Below are 18,569 nucleotides of genomic sequence, written 5' to 3' on the forward strand. Positions count from 1 at the left end.
TGTTCATGATGAGATGTTGGTGAAAAGCACTCAACTATGCATGCATGCATTCAATGTCCATTTCCTGCATAAAGACAGAAGCCACCACTAGTAGCAAGAGTGAGTAGCTAGTTTTTTGTATGTGAAATAAAAAGACACATCAGCTAGGAAGAAGAGAAACGGTGAAATAGGAACATATTCTAAACGCTGCTTCAAGCACACCACTTGGTCAAGCAACATCTGAAAGGCTGGTAGTGTACCTAGGAGATCACTTCCAAAGAATAAAGCAGCAAGGCTGTCACCTGAAGGCAGAGGGACTTCTGAAGAGAGTTTTCATGATTTGCTGAAATGGTGTGACTCCTCCACGCTCAGTCAGGATGAGAACACTGCCCAGAGGGTAACACTAAGAACCACTTTCAAAAGAACTGAGGACAATTAAAAAAGAATGAAGTCCAACAGAGGGAGTATGGTGGAAATTTATAAGCTACCATTTCAGCATTTCACTCTTTCACTCTTTCTCATCTTTCTCACTCTTTCACTCTTTTTCATCAAGATATGAAGTCCATAAGGAGTTGATTATTATAATCCAAAAGTTAATGACCACATCGTCAGGATACAGCAGTGTGAATCATTCTTTCGAGTTTTTGGAAAGATAAGGGGGACCACGAGGGGTGACTTCTCTTCAGCTCGGCCCTGTTAGCAGCAGTGGCCTCTCTGGCACAGAGGCTGAGTTCATGGCCAGCTGGCCTCGGACTGTCCACTACATGCTGGATGTGGCTGGTGCTTTGTCTGGATTTGGGTAGTCAAGACTAAAACTGTATACAGCTATACCTTATAGGGTCGTCAAGGAGCAGAAGCGATGAGTTTTTCCTAGGCTGAGCTCGCTCTGCACATGGTCAATCTGGGCCTTTGTGTTGTGCTCCAGTGATTTTACTTTGAAATGCCAGATGAAGCGAGGAGGCTGGTCTGAAAGACAGTGGTGGCCCTGAGGCTGGGAGTAGGAACTGAGAACTGAAATGTTGAGGTTCTTTTTAAAAAAGCCAGGAAGCCTCTCTACTCTCTGTCTCAACATCTCACTTGTGCTGATAGTTCCTGGAGTATTATAAAATAATACTCTGATCATTGAGCTGCAGCAATGAATTTTCCTTGTCCAAGAGAGATTCCAGTAATTGAAGGTGCAAAGGATTAAGTAGAATGGATCAGGCTTAACATATGGTCATGCAACAACTTGGTTCAAAGAAGAAAATCTGTTACAGACAATGGAAAGTTAGAAAGAATCATTTCCAGACACTGTATTTGTACAATAGGTCTGCTTCCCCACTTTGAGTTCTGCAGCTTTCACATGGCAACACAGACACACAGTTAATGCAAAGCTCTGGAAAAAAAAGAAATCTGGCTCCTCCAAATAGTTCTTTAGAAGTTAAGTAAATATGTACATTATCCCAATTATTGCCGAAACACACTTGTAACAAAAAGATCTGTAAGTTGTCAATGTCTGATAACAGTATTCTCTTCTAGATGAGAGTGAGGGAGCACTTAATGTTTCACAGTGTATGAACACATAATCTATGGTATTGTTACAATGGTAAAGTGCAAAGATCAGGGAAACGGTTGAGGAAATGCCTGTTTGAAAGAGGAACTGAGAAATTGTCGGGTGTAAGAATCTTACAATTTTTCTGGCATGAAACAAAGTAAATAACACCCTCTTAAAGCATAGGAGTCCTCTATGCTTCTTCTTAATGTTAATTTCTGCTTCCTACCAAGTCAGCCTGGAGAATAAAGACCTCTATAAAATGTGGTACCTTCATTCTTTTCACTGTGTAACTCTCAGTTCTAGACTTTTTTAAGTTTCCAAAGCAACTCCAAGCAAGCAAAAAGCCTTTCTTTTTTTTTTTTTAAGTAAACAATAAACCTCGGAAAGAAAACCCTAAATTTGCTGTATGTAATAAGTAATGTATACAAAACACTTCCGCATCATTAAAGATAAAAGCTGTAGCAAGATAGAGAGGAAAAAATATTTATGGAAAAAAGGGTCTACTAGATGCATTACTAACAAATGTTAGGGCCTTCTCTTAGAAAAAAACTACCTGAAGAAATCTTATACACTTTCAAAACCACTTGTTAATAAAGAAGCACTAATTGCTTTAGTGTAGACTCTGTGATTCCTCACGTTCTTTTAGGTGTTTAGCATTTAATATTGCAATTCTACTCATGGAAAGAGCTTTACATTTTAGCTATCTGTGATAAAGTACTAGTATGTTTCCAGCTCCATTTCACTGTAAAGGTTTGTGTTGCTGTCCTGGTTTTAGCTGGGACAGAGTTAGCTCTTCTTTTTAGCAGCTAGAAGAGCTCCGTGTTTTGGTTTTACTCAGAGGCTCGCTCTGAGAAGAATGTTGATAGCAAGTTGATGTTTGTGGTTGGACGTGAGACTCCAAGGACTTTTCAGTGTGCCGGAGTGCAGAAACATGGCGGGATAAGGGGGGAGCATAGTTGGGACAAGGGGGTCACGATTCCCCTTGTGATTTGTGGCGGAACTTAAGATTGAGGGCCAAACTGGCCAATTAGTATTCCACATCATGCAGCGTCATGCCCAGTACAAAAGTGAGGGACAGCCAGAAAGAAGGGCTTTTTGCGCTTTTTCTCTTTTGCGCTTCTGCGCTTTTGCTCTATTGCCTTTTTTTCTCTCTCTCCCAGTACTCCCACTCTCGGAGTACTCTCTCTCTCTCTCCCCCTCTCTATTTCGGGGCCTCGCATTCGTCTGGGATTGCAGCTTCAGGACGAGACGGGCTTTGCATAAGAGGGGGTGGTGAGCAGCTACACTGTGTATTACTTATCTGTATTAAATTGTTCTTATCTCAACCCAAAGATTTCCCGTTTCTCCTTTAATTCTCTCCCTCATCCCTGGGGGTGGGGGAGGGTGAGTGAGTGACTCTGTAGGGTTTGGTTGCCGGAGCGGCCTGACCCACAACAGTTGCATGTCATAAAAACATGGTAGTAGTCACTTTGAAAAGGGCTAACGCTGCCAGCAAGAGATCTCCCATGTGAAGGCAACTGTGAGCTTCCTTAAACACTACCCACCTGCCTTCAAGGTACAACAGGAGGAGCAAAGCAGAAAAAAAAACAGCCCAGGAGACAGCTGGGCAGTCAGCCACACACAAGACCGGAATGAAATTCAACAAAGAAGCAGTCACCCCAGGTGCAGATTTCTTAGCTGGTTTACAGCCAGTTCTTTAACTACCCGTAAGAAGCATACCAGCATATGAAACCAGCCTAAGCAGAGTACGCTAGGAAAAACTGAAAAACAAGCTGTACTTTTTACCTTGATCATCCTCTTAGTTGCTGAGCTCACCCGCAGGATCTGTGAAGGAGATTCCAACACAATATCTGTTCACCCAGCATAGTCTCTAGTGTATCAATAAACATCAAAAACGTGAGAGGATTACAAGGAGATCAGAACAGAGTGTTAAAGGTCTATTGTCCTAGGAATGCAAATACTTTCTTTATTCTCAGATGACAGGAAACATTTTGGGTTTTCCTATGTATTTGCTTAAAATGATGGCACCAACTCTACTTTAGGTGTCTACGTAACAAAAGCAAACTCACACTGTTAGTCAAATTATTATCTTCCATATTCAGAGAGTAAAATCAAGCATACCTCTCAACAAATCTGATGAGAACTTTTCTGAAGTGTACTTCCTCCACAGCAGCAATGACGTTCTGCTCTGAAAGGCTGAGATTTGTGTCAGAAAGGGCCCCGCCAGTCTGACAAAGAAAATGAAAGGTAGGATATAATTTCTGTACCTAAGCCCGTTCTCCTGTAACTAGAGCTGGGACGTTGCTGTGAACTTCCTGGAAATGATTGAAAATGTGTGAAATGGAACTAGACCAGCCTGGTTTCCATGAATGGTCAGAAATGTACATCTGCATCAGTTGCATAAGGGCATCACATTGCAAATGAACTAAGGATCAGTGGCTCTGTGGTGACAGCCTAGTTTTAGTGTGGAAAGATCTAGTCATTCTATGGATTATCATGAGGGGCTGAAGCAGTCCCTTGTGTTCTTTCTGGGGATAAAGCTTGAAATTTGGTGATTTACAGACTCATTACATCAGTTCAATAGGAGACATTTCACAGAGGTCTCCAAATCTATGAACCTGAAGTATATTTAATTCTCACCTTAAAAAAAAAAATGCAGGCTATGGAATTAAGGCAAAAGCTCCAACCAGATGGCAATGATGAACTGTACCACTTTTCTGTTGATACCCATTGCATGAAGACTTGTACATATCCTAGCTCCCGTGCATTTGCAGCTGGACAGATACATGGGAATAGCAATCTCTGATCAAATCAAAATATCCACTTATCACAGCATCTGATAGTGACCAAATGCAGATTCTGGGAAAGGAATGAGTTACAAGAACAAGCAGGTAGTCATATTTCCCCAGAATAATTATTTGCCCTCCAATGAACTGCTCAGGTAATTTCTGAGTCAGAGGTGGTGCCTTCGTATTTTACATACCTTGACGAATCTCTCATTGACGTGTTTGTCCAGTTGTTTTTTGAACTTGTTTAAATTTTTAGTACCCCTATGGTCCCATAGTAATCTGCTTCACATTCTCAGTTTGCATGGAAACCTACTTCTCCTTTTTTGTTTGGAACCTGCCATGATTTGATACCCACAGCTCTTGTGTGCAAACAGTATTATTTCATACCTGTTAGAAAGTTATGAAAGAAAACTGCTTTACACTTAACAACAAATACCTCTCACCACTTGAAGTTGACTTTAGAGTATGTTTAGATTTTTTTCCTGAGCTGTCAATCTAATAGTTTTCTGAGCTATTATCACTGAATTATAATCTCCACATAATAGCAATGAAGAAGAAAGAGTGACAGAAAGAACGTGTACCATGTTTTAAATACTGAAGCTGCAAGAGACCAAGCCTTAAAAAAACAATCATTAAGAGAATTCCAGTTCTGCAGAAACAAAGATACTACTTGCCCTGTTCCAGAAGATGGCATTCTGTTAAATTAATGGGGAACAAAATGAAGACATGTAGAAGGCAGAAACATTACCATATGTAGCAGATTGTCAGCCTGTGAAGTTCACCATTCCATGAAATTGAGAAGGCAGCTTGTTTTTATGGGTTGGATAACTTTATGAACAAAATAGCACATACTACAGTAGTAACCATGACAGCAAAATTCTGAGAAGATTGAGACTGCTCCCAAGGACCAGCAGGGAAACTCTCTTGCACATCAAAGTTATCATTATCTTGTCCTGCTTTTCCCTGTATGTCTTTCTATCATCATGAGAAAACGACAGCTTCTGTGAAGTTGGTTTTGGGATCAAAATGTCCATGCTGAAACCATGAAAACAGCTGCAGATCGGGAAAACAAGATTCTCAAATCACCGGAAACATGCCAGAAGGAGAGGCAGAACATTCTAGTTAAAGTGGAACACAAGTGATTCTTAAGCACTCAGATATTCCTCATACTTTATAAGCATCAGTGAGGCAAAAGCACTCAAACCCAACTGGGCAGATATTAGAAGAAAACCTTCTGGAAGCTAATGCTAATTAGGAAATGCACATTTTCTACACTGATAGGATAGGGCAGACTGCTTTAAACGTGACTGCTGCTGGCACAGTCTGAATACTGAGATCGTGCTTTAAAAAGTGGAAAAACTGAACAGTAAGTTCTTGAACCAAAAGGTTTCTTCTGTACAGTTTGCCTGTGATTTAATGGCACACATACTCCTTAAAACCAGGTCTTGCCTAAGCCCCCATGCAGCCAAAATCTCTCTTCCCTACTCTCAACATGCGGCAAAGCTCTGAAATAGTTAAACAGGTGGAGTGACACATGGGTATTTGCCTCTATTTTGAAGTTTAAAGAAAGGGAAAACACCTCCATCACTTGCAAGTTCCTGCAGGCACAGCATAAAGGTGAAAAAGACCTTCCACATCTGTGTTTATTATGACAAATACCATTTAATCTCCCAGCCTGCATTGCAACTGCTGGTTATTTTTAACAGTATGACAACAAAGGGGGGAAAATGGAAGGTGTGTCCCACACTCCACCCCTATGCCATTATCTGAAGAGTTACTTTGAGCAAATTACTGTTCTGGGTTATCTGTCAGCTTCCCACCGTCAAAGTCAAACCAAAAAGAAAGACAGGAGACTAGCCCTGTGTTCTTTACATCTGAATAAGTAAACGCTTTCCCAGTAATGTCAGCACAAGGATGAGAGAAGTCAACTGTTAATAGACAAACCCACTCACACAGAAAGAACAAAGTAACAAGCAGGTGAACTTAAGCCTTAATTAAGTGATTACATCTGTTGAATTTCCTCCCCTCAGAAATACAGAACAGGAGAGAAATCTCAAGTGGAAAAGAGAGACTCAAAAGTTCCCCTCTTCTCTCTGAGTCCTCCTCCATCAGGTATGGGTAAAACAAACAGGCAGCCATAGCCAAAAGAATCAAGTGGCATAGATGGACACTATATAAACCTTCACATAGTGGGAACAGTTATATACTGGGATGGCTTAAGTGGAAAATTGGACAAAAAGAATTATCATGTGAAAACCTTTGGTTTCCATGGTATGTTGTGCTGTAGTATTTCTGTAGAATCTGCTATGCATGGACCAGATACTTTTCTCCATCTCATTATAAAATACTGGAATCGCTATCACTACAAGTGATCTACAAGAGTATCACTACAAGTCTGCACTCCTGCCTATTCCATAAATGCCTGCTCTAGTTGACCTCAAAAGGTTTACTCTAAGACAAATACTGGTGTCCCTAAGACAACGAGACCAACAGGACATACCTGCATTTTCTGATGCTTGCACTGAAGAGGCTTCAGCACAAACTGACATTCTAGATATTAGTCACTGGCTGACCCAGAAGCTTTGCAAAGCTATCTTTTTTAATATTTTAAGTGTCTTTACTTAACAGATTTATTCAAAGCATTAACAAAATGCTGTACAAGATGCCTTGGGAATTTTAGGGCTCTAAGTTTAGAATAGGTCTGGGAAGGCCAATGCTCATCCTCACTGCATGAAGAACTTTCTCAGCTTCCATATAATTCTGCCTGTAAAGCCTGTATTTTGCACAGTTACTCTTGGACCTAGAAGCTTTTATGTAGATTTTACCTCCCAGCACTTCAGTATTTGTTCTCAATTTATCCTTGTAACAAATAATGGAAAAAAATGTACAAAATTGCTCAGTGAAGTTGTCCTCTTCAACACATGACAAGCTATTTCTCTTTTAAACTCTGAATTTCATATTTTGGTTCACTTGCGAAAATTAAATACTCCTCCAGGAATTTTAGCCCGTGATGATATCCTTATCAACACCACACGCAATCTAGGTGTTGAGCTTCAAGGCATCTGCCCTGTCTCTCCCAGTCACAACTGCATAGGCAGTGTCAGCATCACTGGTGCATCACTGCAGAAAGCGCGGGGATGTCCCAGCGCCACCACCCAGCTCAGCCTTTCCCGTCCCCATAGACCAGCAGATAGAAGAAGTGTCACAGAGATTTCCTAATGGAAAGTGAACCATAGAGAAAACACAATGGAGCATTTTCTCAACATATGCACGTATTTCTTTACATAAACCTGGACTGTATAATCTAGTCTCTTTGAAAGAAGCATGCTGCATAAAGGTAGTCCCAGAAGAGACTAGGCTTTGTGTTAGCCATGAAGGAGCAACTCCCTGTCTGACACAAAACAATATCCTTACATCCCTCAAGGAACCTCTCAGGTAGAAATAATGAGATTATGTCATGATTCCTTTCAGAAAGTAAATTAGTCCTATTGCTCTTGAAGGTCTATCAAAAACTCTTAAAAATATGGTACCTTGGTTGGCTGATATTTTTCTCCATATATGTAGTTGTTCTTTCATTAAAGTCACTAGACAAATTAGATAATTGACATTTGGAGAATTGTTATATTTGTTTACATTTTTAGCTTCAGTGGCTATCTAGAGCTCCTTGTTTTGTTTAGAGCTGAGGTATTCACAAATTAAAGCTTCTCCTGCCCGTAACAATGTCCAGTTTGCTTGGAAAAAAAACAACAAAAGTTTTCTTTTCAAATTTCTAAATGATTAGTAAGCAGAGTGAAGCAGTAAAACTTCACAGGGCAGAGTAGATGGTAGAACTGAAAAGTGTTCTGAGTTCTTACAGAGAGCTTAGCTTACTGCATTTTATAACACCTTCACAAAAGCCTTCTCTGAAAGCGAGTATCTTTAAGTGGTGTGGTTTCTTGTGCTCTCATGGTTTACAAAGGTAAAACTGTTTGATTCACAAAATGATTACTATGACCAGTCTATATTAGGCTGAGCATGGCTGAGTGGCTGTCTAGACCACTAAATAAAGTGCCTGACCATAATGAAATTGCTAGAACCAGTCTCACTAACTTCATCCAGGTTCACTCTTTATCAACAGGTTTTCAGTTTAAAGGTTTTTCCAGATCAAAAGGAAGAAACGTGATAGCAACCTTTGGGAAATCCTGATGAATACCCTATTCCTTCTAGTGATGTACAAGTGTCACTAACAAGCAAATCTTTATGAAAAAAGCAAGTCTAAGGCATTTTTCCTGGACCTGGTTATGTCTCTCTGGCTTTGAAAGTTATGTGAGTATCAATGCGTAAAAGCACCTAAATATTATTACAGGCATGTATGGTGGAGGGAAACACTCCAAAAGCTGCTTTCTGAGTCAGCGAATTGAGAGGACACTGAGACAAAACTCTTTCTGATGGAGTTCCTGCCAAACATAATTACTTACACATAGAAGCAAACTGCTGAAGAGAAACCTTGCTGACAATCCACTTTTGCTGCTGCATTTTTCTGTTGGCATATTTCACTGTTAAAAGACAGTTAAAGGAGTGTTGCAGACATGACAAGCTGGTGGGACGCTCACTAAGTGCACAGACATACCTGAAGGCTCGGCTAAGTAACAGGCTTTGGCCAGAGTTTTTGTTTTGTTAAAGAAACTCTCTTTAATTAATGTTAGCTGTTGCTATGCAAATAATTAAAACTCTTGCTGTGACAATACTTTCTACTTCTACAGCTAATTTCCAATTTCCAAAAATGTAGAAAGCTATTTCTGTATGTAGTGTTACTGCAACATGGGCTTTTGGGCAGGAAGCTGCTCCCATGTGGAAGAATATTTCAGCTCTCCTCTACCGCTTCTCCCTGACTTTCTCATCTGCAGCACCATTAAACACTCCAGAACAAGACAACGATGAGGTTTATTGTAAGCCATGTGGGCTCTGGGAGAGAAGAATTGTGCACGCTGAGTGTTTTGCTAAGCCCCTGAGAGAAGAACAATGGAACAGGGATCTTGTAAAGGATTTATGATGCCTGGGATTAAGGAAATGTGTGAATGCTCTTGCTTAACTAGTTTGAGGTAAGAGAAACATGTGGAACACTTCAGTGCAGGGTTACTAATGTTTCAGTGCAGGTGCTAAATAAAACAAGTATTTTTATCAAAGCTCTTGTTTCGGACTTCAAATAAACAGAGTGAAACATGTAGTTCAGAAGTGAACTTAGGAAACTATTGCAGTGACTATAAACACAATGACACTTCCTAGGCTGTTATGTATAAAATATTATGTTATGGGGATATAAGCTACATTCGCATTCACGGCTGTACCTGGCTTCTCTTGCAGTCACAGGAATCCCAACCTAGGAGTCTTTGGGTGGCAGTTTTCATCAAAGGGTGAAGGACTGGAGGTATCTATCACTGAACAGCTATCCAGAATATGGATGCCACTGTTAATCTCTTACCTCCTAAACTGTTATACTTACTTTCTTACTCTGTCTTAAGCTTTCTGGAAGACTTTGCAAAGGTTATTTTGTGTTCGTGCCCTGTCTCCCAAGCCATGAAATGACCATAATAACACTCCACAGAGTAACATCTTTTTTGGATAGGAAGACATCAACAGACCATTTGGCTTGATACTGGGAATGACAAGGACGATAGAACATTTGCCTATGCCTCTTGCACCATCTCACCATTGAAGCCATATTTTTGGACTATACATAGAATTGTCCTCTTAATTGCAGAGATCTAGAGATTTGACAGTATGACTTAAACATGGAGATATCTGTGGCACTTGCAAAGATATTTGCTCTATCAGAGACAAGAGCAGCAGCTCTTTGTTCACCCTCAGTTCTGCAGTCATCAGCCAGAACTTGCAGGTTTTTGTTATCAGATTCCAGTTATTTTGTCTTCTGCAGGTGCCGAACTATAATAACAGCTTTGTTAGTGCTGTATCAATCAGTCTCTGATCATTACTATCAATTACTTATTGCTGATATTGTTTCGTATCCTTGCTTTTGAGCCAAAAGTTACACCTCTCTGCTGAAGATACGGCAGAGCTAAATCAGTGCCTATAGTCAGGTCACAACTGCTGGAAACGTCACTGTTCTTGGGTATGATTAAAAGACAGCTAAGGCCTCTGTAACTGGAATTCACAAATGTAAACCCCTGCTGACAAAGATCAGGATGCCCCATCCCTGGAAGTGTTCAAGGCCAGGTTAGATGAAGCTTTGGGCAACCTGGTGTAGTGGAGGATTTCTCTGCCCATGGCAGGGGGGTTGGAACTAGATGATCTTTAAGGTCCCTTCCAATGTTAACCATTCTATGATTCTGTGATTCTATGAGGGCATTTCAACAGCCTGATGTTATGCAGCGTCCTGCACCTCCACTCTTGCCCCTTCCCAGCCACCATCTCTTTCTAAGCCTTCTCCTTCCCATAAGCAAAAGCTGTGCTGCACCGCTGCTAAGTGATGGAGGTATGAACCTTTATAGACCCGAAATAATTGATGTGTCTGAACCGATAAAGCGCTGTACTGATGCGTCTTTATTAGGCAACAGACCTAGTGCTAGTTTCAGAAGTTATTATTTTTAAGCTGCCGGAGAAGACATGTTGCATATTATAATATCCTTGCCACTATTGGTGTCTCTAATACACTGTGCATGATACAATACATCTGCATGTACCTGCCTTTTCGGAGTAAATCAGTATACACACAGTTAATTATGAAATTTTCCTTCAAAGTAATGTTAAAAGAGACCCTTTCAAAGGAGGGGTTGTATGGGATAATGTAAGAGGTACCATCTGCTCAAGTTCTGTCCTGAAAAACAGATGTGATAGTTCTGATCAAAATGCTGCTCATAAACCTTTCCACCATCTGGCTGTAGTAACTGTTGTTGAACACAAGTGGTCTACAGAGCCATGAACATCTTGCTTGATAAAAGCAACAAGATGTCACAAAAGCAGTAAAACTGACATTTCTGCAAATGCAGCTACCCTAAGATGGGGCACATACCTGAGAAAGAATCAGCTAAAGTTCCTTCACATTCCTAGTCCTTGAAGTTAGAAAATGTGTTATTAGCTTGTGACAGAAGGAAGTGTTATAACAGACGCCTCTTTTCAGTCCTTACAGTGATTTTATGGCATTGAAGGAACTAGATACTATTTGATTTTTTTATACCATGGGAGCCCATCTCTTTGAAAGCTAATCACCTAGTTTTATTTAGTGAGTGTAGAATAATGGCTTTCTGGGCAAAACTGACAAGTTGTGTTTCTGGCTGTTCATTTGATACTCCCTCTTTTTAAACTGAAAAGTGATACGTGATTTCAACTTGCTAACAAAGGCTTCTGTAATAATGATGTGATGTGTCTGACACGGTGTCTGATGCATAGCAATTTGGGATTTGTTTTGTAAGGCAGTATCCCAAATCAAAAAATATCTTGTAGTCTTTGTTTTTTTTCAAGTAATTTGTACTCAATAGATGCTATTTCACTTGCCTTCCCTCCATCTTCCTCACATGCTTATTAGAGATTATTACCACAAAAGAGGCATGAAAAATATCAGAAAAGCTGTGTTCCAAGTGATGTCTGAGAAAGTATCAAACAAAACCATAAAATAAAGTCTCAATTTGGGATGGATACACTGTGTTGTGACTCTGGCTGGGAGGCTTGGAAAAAGAAATATTTGCTGTGCTAGGCTCAGGGAGATTCGGAGCTGCTTGTCTAAAGGAGTAAAATACCTATCATTACAAAGCCTGCTTAGCTGTTATTATAAATAATTCCTGGCTGCACTATGGTACCACACGGAAACGCCAGACAAAGACCTGGGCTCCAGACAGACATTGCCTGATTTCCCTCTTGCCTTGCACACGGTGTCATTTTCAGAAAGTTGTTTAACCTTTTTTGGTAATGGCAAATGTTTAAAACATCAGATTTTGCTGTTTTATGTCCTTTCTGGGTACTGGATCTTCTGATGTTGCAATTGTAAAAGGCTAGGGGAGGAGGAGTGGGTCTTTCTGTTCCCTCCAGAGCAGATCCTGTTAATTAAGTGTGAAGGCTGCTTTCAGCCTAGAGTCCCCTCTTTCTGGTCTCCTGTTTCCTCTCCGTTATGTCCCTGTCTTTTCTCCCTTGCATTCTTTTGAATCCCTGCTACTCTCACCTATCCTTCCTGGGCAAGCAGCCCATTTCCCAAAGCACTTTGGATCCCCAGTGTTAATCTGCATCTCTTTTGTTCCTGCTGCCCAGCAGGGTTGCTTTTTCATATTTATGCGTGTGTGTGTGTATAAACTATGTTTGTTATTTTTATATAAACATAAACACCTAAATGTAGCAGGGCCTAGTTAGATGGCTAATTGCAAAGTGATGGGGAACAAAGAGACAGAGGTGGGAACAGAAGGTTAAACATCTTCAATGTTTCACATATTTTGTAGGCTCTCCCACCACTCGTTTCCACTCATGTGGCACTGAGTTTTTGAATAGACGCTGTCTTTGAAATGAAGAATCCCCTACTGTTCCCTTCTCATCGAAGGAAATGGATTAAGCTATCTTCAGTCACAAACTTCAATGGCAAAACCAACAGATTAAGTCTCAGGTAGGATACTGGTGCCAGTGGGTCTACTGGGACTAATGACTGCTACTGTTTGGAGGAAGGTGTACGGACAGTGCCTCTGAGAGATAATCATAGAATCATAGAATGGTTAGGGTTGGAAGGGACCCCAAAGATCATCTAGTTCCAACCAACCTGCCATGGGCAGGGAAACCCTCCACTACACCAGGTTGCTCAAAGCCTCATCCCACATGGCTGTGAACGCTTCCAGGGATGGGGCATCCACAACTTCTCTGGGCAACCTGTTCCTGTGCCTCACCACCCTCAGAATGAAAAATTTCTTCCTTAGATCTAATCTAAATCTCCCCTCTTTCAGTTTAAAGCCATTGCCCCTTGTCCTATCACTACATGCCCTTGGAAAAAGTCCGTCTCCAGCTTTCCTGTAGGTCTCTTTTAAGTACTGAAAGGCTGCTATAAGATCACCCTGGAGCCTTCTCTTCTCCAGGCTGAACAGCCCCAACTCTCTCAGCCTGTCTTCATAGCAGAGGTACCCCAGCCCTCAGGTCATCTTCATGGCCCTCCTCTGGACCCGCTCCAGCAGCTCCATGTCATTCTTGTATTGGGGACTCCAGAGCTGAATGCAGTATTCCAGGTGAGGTCTCACGAGAGCAGAGTAGAGGGGCAGAATCACTTCCCTCGACCTGCTGGCCACGCTTCTTTTGATGCAGCCCAGGATATGGTTGGCTTTCTGGGCTGCCAGTGCACATTGCCGGCTCATGTTGAGCTTCTCATCCACCAGCACTCCCAAGTCCTTTTCCTGCATGCTGCTCTCAATCCATTCTCTGCCCAGCCTGTTCTTGTGCTTGGGATTGCCCCCACCCATGTGCAGGACCTTGCATTTGGTCTCGTTGAACTTCATTACATTCCTCTCTCTAAACTAGAGAGGCATGGGTTTGATGGAGGGACCACTCGGTGGATAAGGAATTGGCTCAATGGCTGCACTCAGAGAGTAGTGGTCAACAGCTTGATGTCTAAGTGGAGACCGGTCACGAGTGGCGTCCCTCAGGGGTCCGTGTTGGGCCCGGCCCTCTTCAACATCTTTGTTGGTGACGTGGACAGTGGCATGGAGTGCACCCTCAGCAAGTTCGCCGATGACACCAAGCTGTGTGGTGCCGTCGACACGCTGGAAGGGAGGGATGCCATCCAGAGGGACCTTGACAGGCTGGAGTGGTGGGCCCATGTCAACCTCATGAAGTTTAACCAGGCCAAGTGCAAGGTCCTACATCTGGGTCGTGGCAATCCCAGGCACAAATACAGACTGGGCGGAGAATGGATCGAGAGCAGCCCTGAGGAGAAGGACTTGGGAGTACTGGTGGACGAGAAGCTCAATATGAGCCGGCAATGTGCTCCTGCTGCCCAGAAGGCCAACCGCATCCTGGGCTGCATCAAGAGGAGCGTGGCCAGCAGGTCGAGAGAGGTGATTCTCCCCCTCTACTCTGCCCTCGTGAGACCTCACCTGGAGTACTGCGTCCAGTTCTGGAGTCCCCAACATAAGAAGGACATGGACCAGTTGGAGAGGGTCCAGAGGAGGGCCACGAAGATGATAAGAGGGCTGGAGCACCTTTCCTATGAGGACAGGCTGAAAGAGTTGGGGCTGTTCAGCCTGGAGAAGAGGAGACTCCGGGGTGACCTTATAGCGGTCTTCCAGTACCTCAAGGGGGCCTACAAGAAAGATGGGGAGAGGCTGTTCAGGAGGGCCTGTTGTGATAGGACAAGGGGTAATGGTTTTAAAATAGAGGGAGGTAGATTCAGATTGGATATTAGGAAAAAATTTTTTACCGTGAGAGTTGTAGAACACTGGAACAGGTTGCCCAGAGAGGTGGTGGATGCTCCATCCCCGGAGACGTTCAAGGCCAGGTTGGACGAGGCCCTGAGCAACCTGGTCTAGTTGGAGATATCCCTGTTTGTTGCAGGGGGGTTGGACTAGATGACCTTTGAAGGTCCCTTCCAGCCCTAACCATTCTATGATTCTATGATTCTCACAGGCCCACCTCTCAAGCTTGTCAAGGTCCCTCTGGATGGCATTCCTTCCCTCCAGCATGTCCACAACACCACACAACTTGGTGTCATCTGCAAACTTGCTGAGGGCGCACTTGATCCCATTGTCCATGTCACCAACAAAGATGTTAAATAGCACTGGCCCTAGTGAAGAAGAAAAATGCTGTACAGAAATGAAGGACAGAGAGACCTCCTTAAGACCAGTCTGCAGATATTCTCCATGTTGAGAATGAAGACTAAAGGGCTGAATCTACAACAAGACACGGTACTGTCCCATAGTCCCATGAAACAGTAAGTTCTCTGCCACTCAGTCACCTCTAACCAACATGTCCTCCCTCCCTAAACTTGGACATGCCAAACTCCCTACATAGGTAATAGCCTGCTTCCAGCAGTGCCTTCAACAGTGTCAACCAGCTAAGAAGCTACTCCAAACCCTGCTCCACCCCAAAATTACAAACCAATGCAAGGAGGGACTTGAAGTCAAGCTTCTTGTAGACAGCAAGATTATACTAACTAGTACACAAAAACGAGTGTCATCGAGTTCCCCTGTTGCCTCTGGAACAAAACATGCACTCCAGTGACCATGGCTTTGCTCACCAGGCCTGATGCATCCTTGGCTTTGGCCTCCAGATCTGACACCTTCTGTTCCTGGAAGGTGGAAATTTATGTAGTCCTGACCTGAGTAAAGGGTTTGGCGTTTTTAGAGCAATAATGTTGTCTTGTGTTGTTTCTCCAACACTGAAAGATTATATTCTGCCCGAGGGCAAGGGGACTTATTTAGTGAAAAGGTCAGCTCCAGGCCATAGTAGACTAAAAACTGAATGACTCTGCCTTCACTTCGTATTCTCATAGCATCTTTGGGAAACAAATTTTCCTTATTTGGCTTTCCTAGACCACTTTCCTGACAGGCAGTACTCTAATTGTACAATAACTCTCTAAATTAAAAGATGAGTGAGCTGATGAAGCAACTTTGCATCTGACAGTTTTATTTGGGCTCCTAAACAATTGTCTTTTTTCCCATAAAGCACACATGACTATTGTACTGAAGAGCTATTTTTTTGTCTTGATCTTTTTATTAACACATCTGATGAATTGCCTGAGGAAGTATTTATGTCAAAAGAGATTTGAATTGTTTCTCTCCTCAAATGCTTTAAGGTGATTTCTTTTCTTCATCTCTCTGCTTTAATGAAAGAGAAATTGTAATCCCAATTAACTGCAAGGGTGAAAGTAACCCTGACAAAGCATGTTCTTAAGTACTCAACTGAATTGCAGCCAAATAATCAGTAGTTTCTGTCAAGAATCTCTTAAAAATGAATCGTTCTATTCCCAGATCATTTATGTTAATCGATTTGTACTGAAAGTTTCATAGGTAATGTCTAGATTATGGCAATACAATGTGCCACAGAAACTGCTGTTTGTGCTTATCCGTATGAAATAAAAAAAAGAAGCAAGACATACAAGCAGGTTCAATCCTCAGATTTCGATAATCACTAAAAATAGAGAGGAGGGGAAAAACTGCACTAAAAGAAAGCAACCAAAACCTACTTTAAGTAAACAAATTTTACTTGTGCCTGCAGCTGTCATATATCTAAGAATTAGGTGAAAGATACAATATCTGCTCACAGGAATAGGTTCAGAATACTGTACTGCTTAAAACTTTTCTAGAAGCAAATGAGATTAATTTAAATTTGAAATGCCTCTGCCCTCTATTAGCTGTGGTCAATGCATATGTTTTTTTTTTTTCAAAAGTAATTCCAATTTTGTTTGTGATAAAAATACTGGGTTTCTGTTGTGTAGCTTTTGTCAGTGTATCAAGCAGCTGCCAAAGACCAAAAAATATTCAATAAGGAAGTGTTATTTAGTTTTGCTTTTTGCTAAAGGAAAGTTCTCATCCTTTCCCTGTCATACATAACCCTCAGAATGAGAATGAATCATCTGAGCACTGCCAAATGATACAGGTGTTTTTTCCACCCAAAGTCCAGCAAGAGTGAATGCGAACTTCTCAGGCCAGCTAGGAGCATTATTTGAGTTCCTATGGCTCAAGCAAGACTTTCAATTCCTTTCTGAAAATGTTACTGGGTACATGATCTTGCTTGAACGGGGTCTGGCATCTCTCTGATCATTCTCCACGTGGTCTATTTGCAGTCCTACTAATTCAATTCCTTTAGTAGGCCAAAGAAACTCTATTGTGAGAATTTCTCATAAATTAAATACTTTTATAAGACAAATCTAGAAATAATTTAATCAGATACAATATCTTTGGTAAGAGAATATTTCTCCTGCACGGGAACAGAGCTCTGGTGAGAGCTCATTTATTAGCATAGCACGTCATAAGGCATTTCTCAGGATAATGTAATTATGGATTTGTATCAATAACAATTCCATTATCATTTATTGTTTCTTAAGTAGAATATGTTATTAGTAATTTCTGTTTGATATGCTCTCGAAATGTCTTAATAAATAAAAGATATTACTTTCTGTGCGGACTCTATTACCTCAAAGCATTATTAATTTGGATTTTTCTTTAATTTCACTAGTAGTTTGTATTGAATTTATCCTTTTTCACTACCAAGTTGAAAAGGTATCGAACAGAAGTAGCAACAGTAACAAATAAAAGTCCATCAAGATCTATGCAAATTATCTTTATGCAGGGTTATGAACCGTAGAACCATAGAATCATTTAGGCTGGATGACCTTTAAGATCATCGAGTCCAACCGTTAACATGAAGGCGAAAGAAGAACATCCTCTTCTATTAGCTTTATGTTTTGCAGTTGCTACCAACTGGAGAAAAATCAGAGCTCCCACACTGGACAGATGGCTCCCAGAAATGTGCGATGCCCGTGGAAAAAATGCCTAGTCTTAGGAATGGCTCATACACCAAATATTTGTACACTCGACTTCCTTTCATTCTGTACTTCCAGAACACCAGTTGGTCTAAAAAAACACTCTCTTTTTTTTTCCTGCTGAGGTTACTTTGTGATAGAATTCATCACCATGTGTTAAATTCAAAGTGTGCAAAAAAGATACCTCCATGGTTAGTTTGAGAGGTAACCTCAAACTAACCTTTGAGAAAAAAGGTAAGTGAAACCATTGATCAGATGCACAAAACTCCTCTTCTCTTCAAGAAGCAGGAAGTTTACCACCCTGAATGGTACTTACCCATGCACAACAGAGCAGGAGTGGGAACAGTCCTTAGCAAGATTGCTGGGCCGCTGGGTCTGCGTGTCTACATGCATTGCTCCAGGCTGGGTGGCTATGGCTGGCTGGCTCACAAAGCTTCAAGACAGCTCAGTACCTCTGTGTGACCGTAATTACAGCAGTGATTTCAGTAGAGGACATAACCCATAAACTAGCGCTGCACCCAGTTCCAAAGTAGCTCTAAGGTGCTTCTATGTGGGAACAGGGCATAAGAGTGTGTCCGTGCGGGTCGAAAAACTGGTACGAACTACCTTCCCTCCTCAAGTTGCTGTGCTTCCTTTTTTAGAGCTGTAGTGGGAAAAAGGAGAAGGTGTTGACTTTAAGATGCAGATTTTACTTTGTAGCACTTTAAGTTTGAATCACATTGTCTGTGACAAAAACAGAACAAGAATTTTCAACAACAGTGACAAAAAAAAAAAAAAAAAAAGATCCCAGCTCTGCCAGAGACATGGTCTGAAACCGTGCCAAAGA

The sequence above is a fragment of the Tauraco erythrolophus genome, chromosome Z (assembly GCF_009769465.1).
Source record: "Tauraco erythrolophus isolate bTauEry1 chromosome Z, bTauEry1.pri, whole genome shotgun sequence".
Lineage (NCBI taxonomy): Eukaryota > Metazoa > Chordata > Aves > Musophagiformes > Musophagidae > Tauraco > Tauraco erythrolophus.